The sequence below is a fragment of the Capsicum annuum genome, chromosome 4 (assembly GCF_002878395.1).
Source record: "Capsicum annuum cultivar UCD-10X-F1 chromosome 4, UCD10Xv1.1, whole genome shotgun sequence".
In the NCBI taxonomy this organism is placed as follows: domain Eukaryota; kingdom Viridiplantae; phylum Streptophyta; class Magnoliopsida; order Solanales; family Solanaceae; genus Capsicum; species Capsicum annuum.
The window spans coordinates 161,070,180-161,080,409 of NC_061114.1; positions in this window are offsets into that span (position 1 = coordinate 161,070,180).

Sequence of the window (10,230 nt, forward strand, 5' to 3'; positions counted from 1 at the left end):
GAATCAGATTTGGAGTTAAAAGAGATAAGTGACTACGTCGATTCTGGTGAAAATATTGCCAAGCACAGTGTTTGTGGTAACAGTGAACAGAGTGAGAGAAGTGAGAGAAACAATGATGATGGGGATAATGATCCCTTGTCCATGTCATCTCTTTCAAGGTTCATTTTTGTGGAGCGGTATGACCTTCGAACGATAATGGACGAGGTCGGATCTTTCCCAGCAAAGATATCAATCAGATCAAGAATGACCGCTTATCAAGAATTTAAGCAAGTTCTTGTCTACTAGTAATTGAAGAAAAGATTCAAACGGTTCTGTTTTGGACACCTGAGAAATTTGCCGAAGTATCTCAAGTTCAATTGGCAGTTGGTCCATTATTTGCTGTTGCGACGCGTCAAGAATGATAAGATGCATCATGAGATGTGGTTCTGCGTTAACAACAAGCCTTCCTGTTTTGACTTGAAAGAGTTTTGTTTGATCACGGGGCTGAACTGCTCATCATACCCCAGTGAATAAAAAATAAAGAAAGTGTTAGCAAAGGGGGAGAATTGTTGCTTTAAGGTGACGAAAAATAAAAACATTAAGGCGGCCAACTTGTTACACCTGATCAGAGGGAATAAGCTGAAAGAGGACCAGAATTTTAAGTGCTTTTTTCTGTGGTTCTTGCACACCATGTTGCTTGTAAAAAATTCGATGAAGGTTGTCGACACAAAACTGATTCAAATGGTCGATTCTTTGAGTTTCTTCGAGAATTATCCATGGGGAAAAGAGACATTTCAACTGACCATAGACTATCTGAAGAAGAAAAGTAAACTGAAGAAGCAGAGAGAAGTATTTGATGAGAAGCAAAAGACATCCAATGCTCTACTAAGATTTTCCTAGGCATTCATGGTATCTACCATAAACCCTTTAGTGAGTTTATCGTAGATTCTCATTTTATTTACACTCTGTCATAGACTCTGAGTTCTTTTTTTCACTGCTGTACTGCTTACAGATTTGGATCTATGAGGCCTTTCCTCATCTTAGAATTTTTTTTTGAAAAATCAATGGATGAGCCTTTTCCCATTTCCCGCATCCTCAGATGGTACACTACAAAAAGTGACAAGATAATCGAAGGTGATCCATTCAAGTATAAAGAAAAAGTTACCGAGGTATGAACTTATTTTTTATTATGCAATAATACTACTGTTGTATCGAATGTTATGTAATTGTTAATTGATATTTTGTTGAACGTTCACCCTTATGTCATCCCTACTGTTGGTGAAATGAAGATGGATTACATGATTGCGTTTAAGCCCTATACATACGAGGTGAAGAATAACGTCCTCAATGTCTTAAAGCAAGAGTTAGAAGGGGTGACTTTCCTTACTTCAAATGAGGACAATGATGATGACAGAGATTTGGGTGGTAACCCCATTGGAGTACGCATTGGTGATGATGCTTCTCTGAGCACCTCCTAAGATGCAGCGGGCACCTCATCCCCTAGGGATCTTCATAAGCATGTTGCTATGCTCGAGGAAGTGTTGTTGGATATTACTGCCTATATCAGAGAGAAAAGATTGAAGAAAAAGAAAAAGAATGAGCGACAATACAAGCGAGGTAACTCCATTCAATAATTGATGTTGTTAATAAATTTTTAGCTTTAAATATCAGTAACACTTTGTAATATGATGATACAGTATATGTGGACCTTCGTGAATCGAAGAGGAATGGAAAAGGAGAAAAAAAAAACAAAATAGATGAGTTGGCCATTATTGTGGTAGAAGAGGAAAAGGAAGAAGAAAAAAAGGATGAAGAAGAAGAAATGGATGAAGATAAGAGCCAAGAAGAAAGTGAAAAAGAAGTAGCTGCAGAAGAAGCTGAAAAAGAAGCAGCAACAAATGAAAAAGATGGCAAGGAAAAAGAAAAAATCGATGAAGAAAAAGAAGAAGCTGAGAAAGAAGCAGCAGGTGAAGAAAAAGAAGAAGCTGAGAAAGAAGCAGCAGGTGAAGAAAAAGAAGAACCTGAGGAAAAAACAACTACTGCAGGTGAAGAAAAAGAAGAACCTGAGGAAAAAAAAAAGCTGAAGAAACAACAACTGCTGCAAATACTGAAATAGAAGGAGAACAAGGTAAGAATGAAGCAGCAGCTACAACTGTTGAGAAAAAAAAAGAGATGAAACTGAAGATGGAAAGAAATAAGAAGTATACAAAGAAGAAGGAGAAAAGGAATTAAAAAAGAAGAAGCAGACCAAAAAGATGTGGTCATGAATATCGTTGATAAAATCAGCAGTAACATTTGTGTTGACGAGAAAAATGGGAAAAAAGATATTTGAATGCTAATATTGTTAATGTGTTGTTGAATGACCAGTTGTTAGGATATGACAAACATTTCTTTTATTTGACAAATATGAAAGTTGAAGGATTTGTTGGTAGGATATGAGAAACATTCTTTTATTTTATGAAATTTGTTATGATTCTGCACTGAATCTATTTCTATTAAACTGTATTGTTGCATGGAATCAGAATATGCAATATGTTGTCATAATTGATAGTGTGTATAGTTGACGTCATAGAATGCATATTTAATCTATCGTATACTGCTTTTATAGTCTATCATTACCATGCTACTAGATTTTAAGTTGATGTGTTGTTTGATCAACTATGATTCTATGAACAACAGTATTAACATTATACAAAAATAAAAGTATTTTTATTTATTCGATATCACTATATCCATGTTACACTTTTTCAAAGAACGAATACTAGCATTATAGCACATGACATCATTTTTAGGCCATTCTCCCTTTCTTCGGCCAAAACTAATTTTTGTTTTAGTTGATCCCTCTCTATTTGGGTGTAATGTAGCAATACTTTTAAGTGATCCCTCTGCTCTTCGACTTTTTTGAACAAAGTCATGAGAAAATCTCTATTTTCTTCACATTGTCGGAGCCTTTATAGTAGATTAAATTTTGCCAAGCTATGAAAATTTGATGTCTCGGGTCCCGGACTCAACGTTTATGGATTGCTTGGAGGTGATACCTCATCAAGCCATTTAAAAAATGAGCATGCGCCATTATCCTAGGAAAAAATAATAATTACATAACGATTTACTTAACTTTATAAAAAAAGACATACACGACTCATCTTCACAATTGCACAGTTATAAAATTTGCGACCAGCATTTGAGTCCGTACATGACATTCTCAGGACAACCGCATTTTCATAATGACAAATTAGAGTCTTTTTAGAATTGGATGTTTGGGATGGTTGAGACATTGTAGAATTTTAAAATAAAAACAAAGTGGATGAAATAAAATAATGAGGGATGGAGGGCATTATATATAAAGTCAAAATATGTGTTAACACTGAAGGAGTACAAAACTAGCTATTTGTTACCGTTAAAATAGTAATTACATTTTTTGAACTTTTGATGACACTTAATAGACTGTCATAGATTATGACCTATATCAGTCATCAACGAGATAGTAAAGTCTACCGTAGACACTCGTAATCTATGGGCCCTCAATAATATGTTAAATTAAAAATATTACAGTAAAAAATATACTTGTGCTTTGAGGGTCCATCGATTTGGTTGGTCTATCATAGACTTAAGCCGTAAAGAGTGCATCGATTGATCTCCTGATTATGCGTAGACCTCTTCTATAGACCAACACTTGGATATTGCTTAAAAATAAATAAATAAATTAAAAATCAATGTCGTGTGGGTTTGTAGATATGTAAAGGAGTGTAAACAAGTCACATAATCATATTAGAGCTTATACAAATTAGGAGTGGTGAATTAAGGAGTGTGTGGATGGGTAGTGGTCGAACAAACTATATCCTAAGAGTAATGGTTACCAAAGCACAAGTATGTTTTGAGGATGATGATTGTTCACCTACTATTCATTCCACATACTCTTTTGATTTGAGGGTGGTGATTGAAGAGTGCTTATTGAAGGAGTATGTGGAATGGGCAGTCATCAAATACAACCAACATCCTCAAAACATACTTGTGCTTTGACAAATATTACTCTTAGAATATTGTTTGTTTCGATCAATACTCATCCACACTCTTTTATATGTGTACAAACCCACACTACATTTATTTTGAATTTATTTATTCATTTTTAAACAACATCCAAGTATTGGTCTATAGCAGTGTACATAGAACTATGTGATCTACGAATAATTAGGAAATCAATCTATGCACTCCTAACAGTGTAAGTCTACGGTGACCAAGCAGATCGATGGACCCTCAAAGCATAAGTATATTTATTTCATGGATTTGACATGGGTCAACATCGATAACAGTCTATTAAGTGTCACCAACAGTTCAAGATTTTTTGTTTAACCACCCCCAAATCATGTGATTATGTGTTTAAACCTTTTTTAATTTAATGGAAAAGGGCCTAAAATGCCCTTCAACTATCTAAAATGGTGCAAAAATGCCCCTCATTTACCTATTGGGCCTAAAATGCTCTTTCCGTCCACCTATTGGGTGAGTTTTATCCTTCTATTTAACAACTATCTATTGGTCCCACCTCATTTATGAGATGACATATTTCTATTGGACAATTAATATTGAATTAAATTAATTAATTTTATCGTCAAAATCAAACTCGCCCCATCCAAATAAACCCACCCAACTAAGACCCGCTCCAATTTCTTTTAACAAAAAAATCTCCATTCATCAATCATAAATCTCACTGCATTCAGCTCTATCATCCCTCGACGCCATTATAAGATCATCACAACAATATTATGCATCAAACTTCGATTCACCATATGCAGCAATAACAACACCAACTGAAATAGCCACCATGTTACACATGGTAGATTTCTTGAAACTATCTTTTTTCAACAATATACCAATGGTATACACAGCAACAAACATTAATGCTTTAAGTATTTGGATGAATGAAACAGATAGATAAATATAAGCAGAATTTGATAGCCATAATGAAAGTGAGTAAAGTGCACCAATAGGAAGCACACATGTTAAGTAGACTTTTTTGGACAAGGTGAGAAGTTCGACAAGTTTAAGGATACGTACGATGAAGAAAGCTAATGAAGAACAAAAAGCCATGTGAATCATTGTAAGGAAAATTGGAAAAGGCCAATTGTATAGTTTTTATCAAGAATATATTTGTTGTATACAACTACTGTAGCAGAAACGCCTATCCATATGGCTAAGTAAGTGTATGAAAGAATTATTTTTTGTAGTACTCCACCGGAGAGGGTGGTGGTTTTTACCATTATGGTGGTGGTTCACGGTGGAGGAATTTAGTGAGATTTAGGATGATGAATGGAGATTTTTTTGGTTAAAAGGAATTAGAGAGGGTCTTCGTTGGGTTGGGTTGGGTTGGATTTTGAGAATAAAATTAATTAGTTTAATTGAATATTAATTTTTCAATAGGAATATGTCATGTCATAAATGAGGTGGGGCCAATAGTTAACTGTTAAATGGAAGGGCAAAATTGACTCAATAGGTAGATGAGAAGGGCATTTTAGGCTCAATAGGTAGATGAAGGACATATTTGCACCATTTTAGATAGTTGAAGGACATTTTAGGCCCTTTTTATTAATTTAATTATTTTCTTTCAACACCCCCAATCATGTGATTATGTTTTTTAAATTTTTAAAATTTACTTATTTTCTTTAACAAGCCCCAAAACACGTTATTTATCTATTTAAATCCTTTTTAATTTAATTATTTGTTTTCACCAGTCCCAAAATATGTTATTATCTTTTAAAATCTTTTTGAATTTAATTATATTCATTCACCAGCCCCAAATCATGTGATTATTCGTTTAAACCCTTTTAATTCAATTTTTTTCTTTCAAACTATAAGCTACTCATGGGCCATCGATTCATATAGTCTACCGTCGACTACTACATTTGGTCGATGCGATACGGAGTTTAAGATTGACGATAGACAATATAAGTGATCTGTATTTGCTCTACGTGAATTCAATCAAGTCAATCTACAGATGCATTCACTGAATAAATAATAAAGAAAATACATAAAACAACAATAACCAAAAAGAGGAAAACAAAATTTGAAAATAGATATATTAAAATTTTTTCATTGTACAATCATGGGAATCATACATGGGAACATTGGCACAACGGTCAGAACAAGCAAAATAAGCAAAAAAAGAAGAAACTTTCTTCTAACAACAATCCTACCAAGAAAGTTTCTTCTACAATGAACACATACAAAAACTTATAAACATAAAATAAAACAAAAAACTTAAAAACTAATTTTAGGGGGATGCTGGGGGGGTGGGGTGATGTAGTCAGGGCCTTCCATTTCTAGCCTTTCCAGAATTGCCCTCAAGAAACAAGCAATTCGATGGAGTTTCCGCTTTAAGTAGATGCGGTTTTGACCCGGGCCAAAGAAAAGACGATTCCTATGCAGGAGGAGATCATAGTGTCCTGGGAAAACACGTCTGATGGGGAGCAGGGGTATCCTTCTGGGAGGCATGATTTCAATTTTGTTGAAGAAGTAGAGGGTTTTTGACGTTTTTGGTTTAGGGACAATTGAAGGCTTATATAGAAATAGTCACTTTTCTTATAGACCTATAGAAGGCACCCTTTCATATTTCCACCCAATGGTCAGTCGACGTGTGTGAGAATACAAAATGCTTGGCTTTCATATACCAGTGGTTTTTCTTATGAACAGACGTGTCTATAACTTTTCATTAAATGGGAATGAGAAATAATGATTTATTACATCGATTGGAGAGATAAGATGGTAAAAAGACCAATATAGCGTGTTTGATGAGTAATCATATAACCATTACATAATATTTTATAGACCGTGTAAAAAATATACCATAGAATTTATGCAGTCTATCGTAGACAAGGCTTTAAGTAGATTACAATTGAATGTTAAATTCTACAGAAATGCACATTTATCCCCCAAAATAGTAGCTTTACAACTGAAGCAAAAAAAAAAATCTATGATTCGTTGGCCATTCTACATGTGGTTCTTTTGTGCCCAAATTTCTTGCATATTGAACTCCTATTCCTCCTTTTTGACTTGAATGTCTCACCGACGCCCTTAATACGTTTGAATTTCTTCCTTCCGAGTTTGGGATTGTAGGGGGGTGGAGAAATCTTACTGTCTTGCACTTCCTGTGGCACAGTCCATTTGACCTCTGGAGGAACAACATTAATAGTTTTTGAGTACGGGAGGAGGTAAGTTTCAGCTTTATAAATTAACGAAGGGTACTCATAGATGGAGTTACCATAACCTAAGCTATCACCTTACTTTTCTCGCAAAGCTGCCATCACATGTTCGCACGGTATTTCATAAAGTCAAATTTCTGACAAGAACAACTCCTCTCCAAAAGATTAACCTTGGCAGTAACGCCATTACCGAACACCCTGAATTGGTCGAGACTCCCGTTTGAGTTAGTCACATACAAGGAATTGCTCACACTCTTGTTATCCCTTTGGATCCTTTCCGACAAGGCACAAATTTATTGTTTTCATCATCGACAAAGGCATACAACTCCCTAAACTTTTCACCAAAATTTCTAGCAATTGAATTGAATATGTGCGACATGGGGTACTCCCGTTCATCCAACAACACCGAGTTGAGCGACTCGGCGATGTTTGTGTTCATCACATCTTACCTATTGCCCGGGAAGTGTGCTCTACTCCATTTAAAACCAAGCATATTTTCAAGGACATGTGCTGCCTTGGGGAAATTATTCTTCAATTTGGCAAAATGCTCGCTAAACTCATCAACAGTATAAGCCTTTGTCGCAGCGTAGAATAGATAAAGATGTTCTCCACAGTGCTGATTTACACATAGATTTTTAGCAAGGTGCCTCATGAAAAGTCCATGATGTGCACGACTGTAATCATGGGAGAAGGCATTGGCAATGCTAATGTGCCTATCGGAGATGACACATAGATCTAGTTTATCTTCTACTATAGGCTTCAACTTTTGGAAGAAGAAGGTCCAAGAAGTATCGTTCTCTTTATCCACGACACAAAAGGCAATTGGAAAGATATGATTTTTGGTGTCCTGTACAATGATACTCTACAACACACCCCCATACTTGCCATACAACTGTGTAACATCGATGGCAATTACCTTTCTCATATGGGCATAGCCCCGTATGCAAGCTCTAAATGATAAGAAGTGGTATACGAATGATCCATCCATCCGGTTTACCATGATAGAGTAAGAAGATCCAGGATTCAATAACTCCACCATGTGGGAAAAAGCTGGCAAACAAGCATATCTGTGCTTCAGTGTCCCATGAATGATGTTGTTTGCAATTACACTTCCTTTCCAACACATCAGATAGCTTGCGTTGCAATGTATCTCCTTAAACACAATTCTTTGAGTTTCTCTCATGCTTGGACCCTTACCATCCCAAAAATAATTTATGTATAGTGAAATAATCAATTTAGAGGCTATTTTTTTATGCATGCGGGTGACGTGTTCAACATCGTATGCGTGCAACCCGACATACTTGTATATGCAAAATCTGTATGAGGTTTCGTACTTTCTTGCCCGCAATAACCAGCCACAACCACGAGATAAGCATTTTGACTTTATGAATTTGGTACAGCTCTTCTCCATACAATAATCAAAAGATTGCCTCACCGCTGCTATGTCTAGTAGCATTTTTAGCTCTTTCTTGTCGGTGAATGTTTGAATACAATAGAAATTGGTTCCATCAGTGAAGGAATATGCTGGTTGTGATCCCTGTCTAGTCTTCTTCATCATCTTGTGAGTCCGATAAAACGTCTTCCATATGCATAGAATCATCTTCTATATTAATTGGATGATTGCCATTGTTCTCGTAATTATTCAAATCATCATCGACTGTCGGCCGCCGAGGTGGGGGTGTTGATGAATTCATCAGTCCTTCAAAGGACCTCTTCACTATATTTATCCTCAAAATAGGCCTAAATCCATCTGGATCAACATCCATCATGTATGTCAGCACATGTACATCATTATTTATGATCATAGGATTCACCTTTTCCCTTAAATAAATTAGATAACTAATCACCATGTCGCTCGATGCACAATCTAGATCCCCACTCTGTATTACGCTTGCAACCAATTCATCGTACAAACTATTGCGGTGAACAGAAATGGGCATTGTCACCTTGGTGAAAGATTTCCATTTCAAACATTTGGGAGTCTCCACCCATTCTTCCATGAAATCACCAGAAACCAAAGCAAATTCTGTAATAGATATCCTAGAATTATACTTTGATCGACGGTCGATTATGCTTATGGTCTAGGTCGGGATGTATGCACGGTCGATGAATGATGATGAGTAGTTGATGACTAGGCAGGTATCCATACAAAAACCTTGAAATTGAAAATATTACTTCTAATCAACGATCGTTGGGTTTTTGGAATAGAGAAATGAACTTAGAGTCGCCTAAGCTGCTTTAATGTACTTTCTAAAGTCGTTTTGAGTAATGTGAGTGATTTAAAACTTTTTAACCATGGTGAAAAGTGTGTTTGAGAAGATAGAAAACAAGTGGGATAACAATGGATGCAATGGTCAAGCTTATGATATTTGTGGACTGATTTATAGCTGATTGCCGAAAAATAATGCCGGAAAGTGGCCATCGGAGCTTTTTGGAGAAAAAAACAACCACCTTCTATTTTTAGCTTTTGAATTTTTTTTTTAATATTTTTGAAAACCTAGATATTTTTGTATGTATAATGGTGGATGATGGAGTGGGTTAAAATGTATTATTAGAAACTTGTGGATGAAGTTATTAAGTTTGAAAAGTTAGTGGTGATGTGGAATTAAGTGTGTATATGGTCAATTTTTTCAAACTTGTGTCTATTTGGCAAAATAGTTTTCAAAATGGCCTTTTTGGCAGCAAAGCCCCGGTTGTTGACTCGATAAAGTTTATGTATTAAATTCTTTCTAGAGACTGGAATAGGAACTTGAAATGCTTATAATTAAATGATCTTTATTTTGGAGATTTTCTTTGTTAAATGATTTCTAATTATAAAATTTCTTTAAATAGATGAGACTAGAAAATTTTTTTTTTTTGTTAGGTGTCAATTTATGACTATATATATACTATCCCATCTTTCATCTTATGTACATGAAAATTTATTAGAACCAAGTTAGAAGATTTTTGATTTTTTGTTAAGGAAAATGATGAGCAGTTAAAACATAATTTAGACGGATATCTACATGTATATTTGCTAAATGTGTGTAGAAAAAATAACGTACGAACAATTATGTAT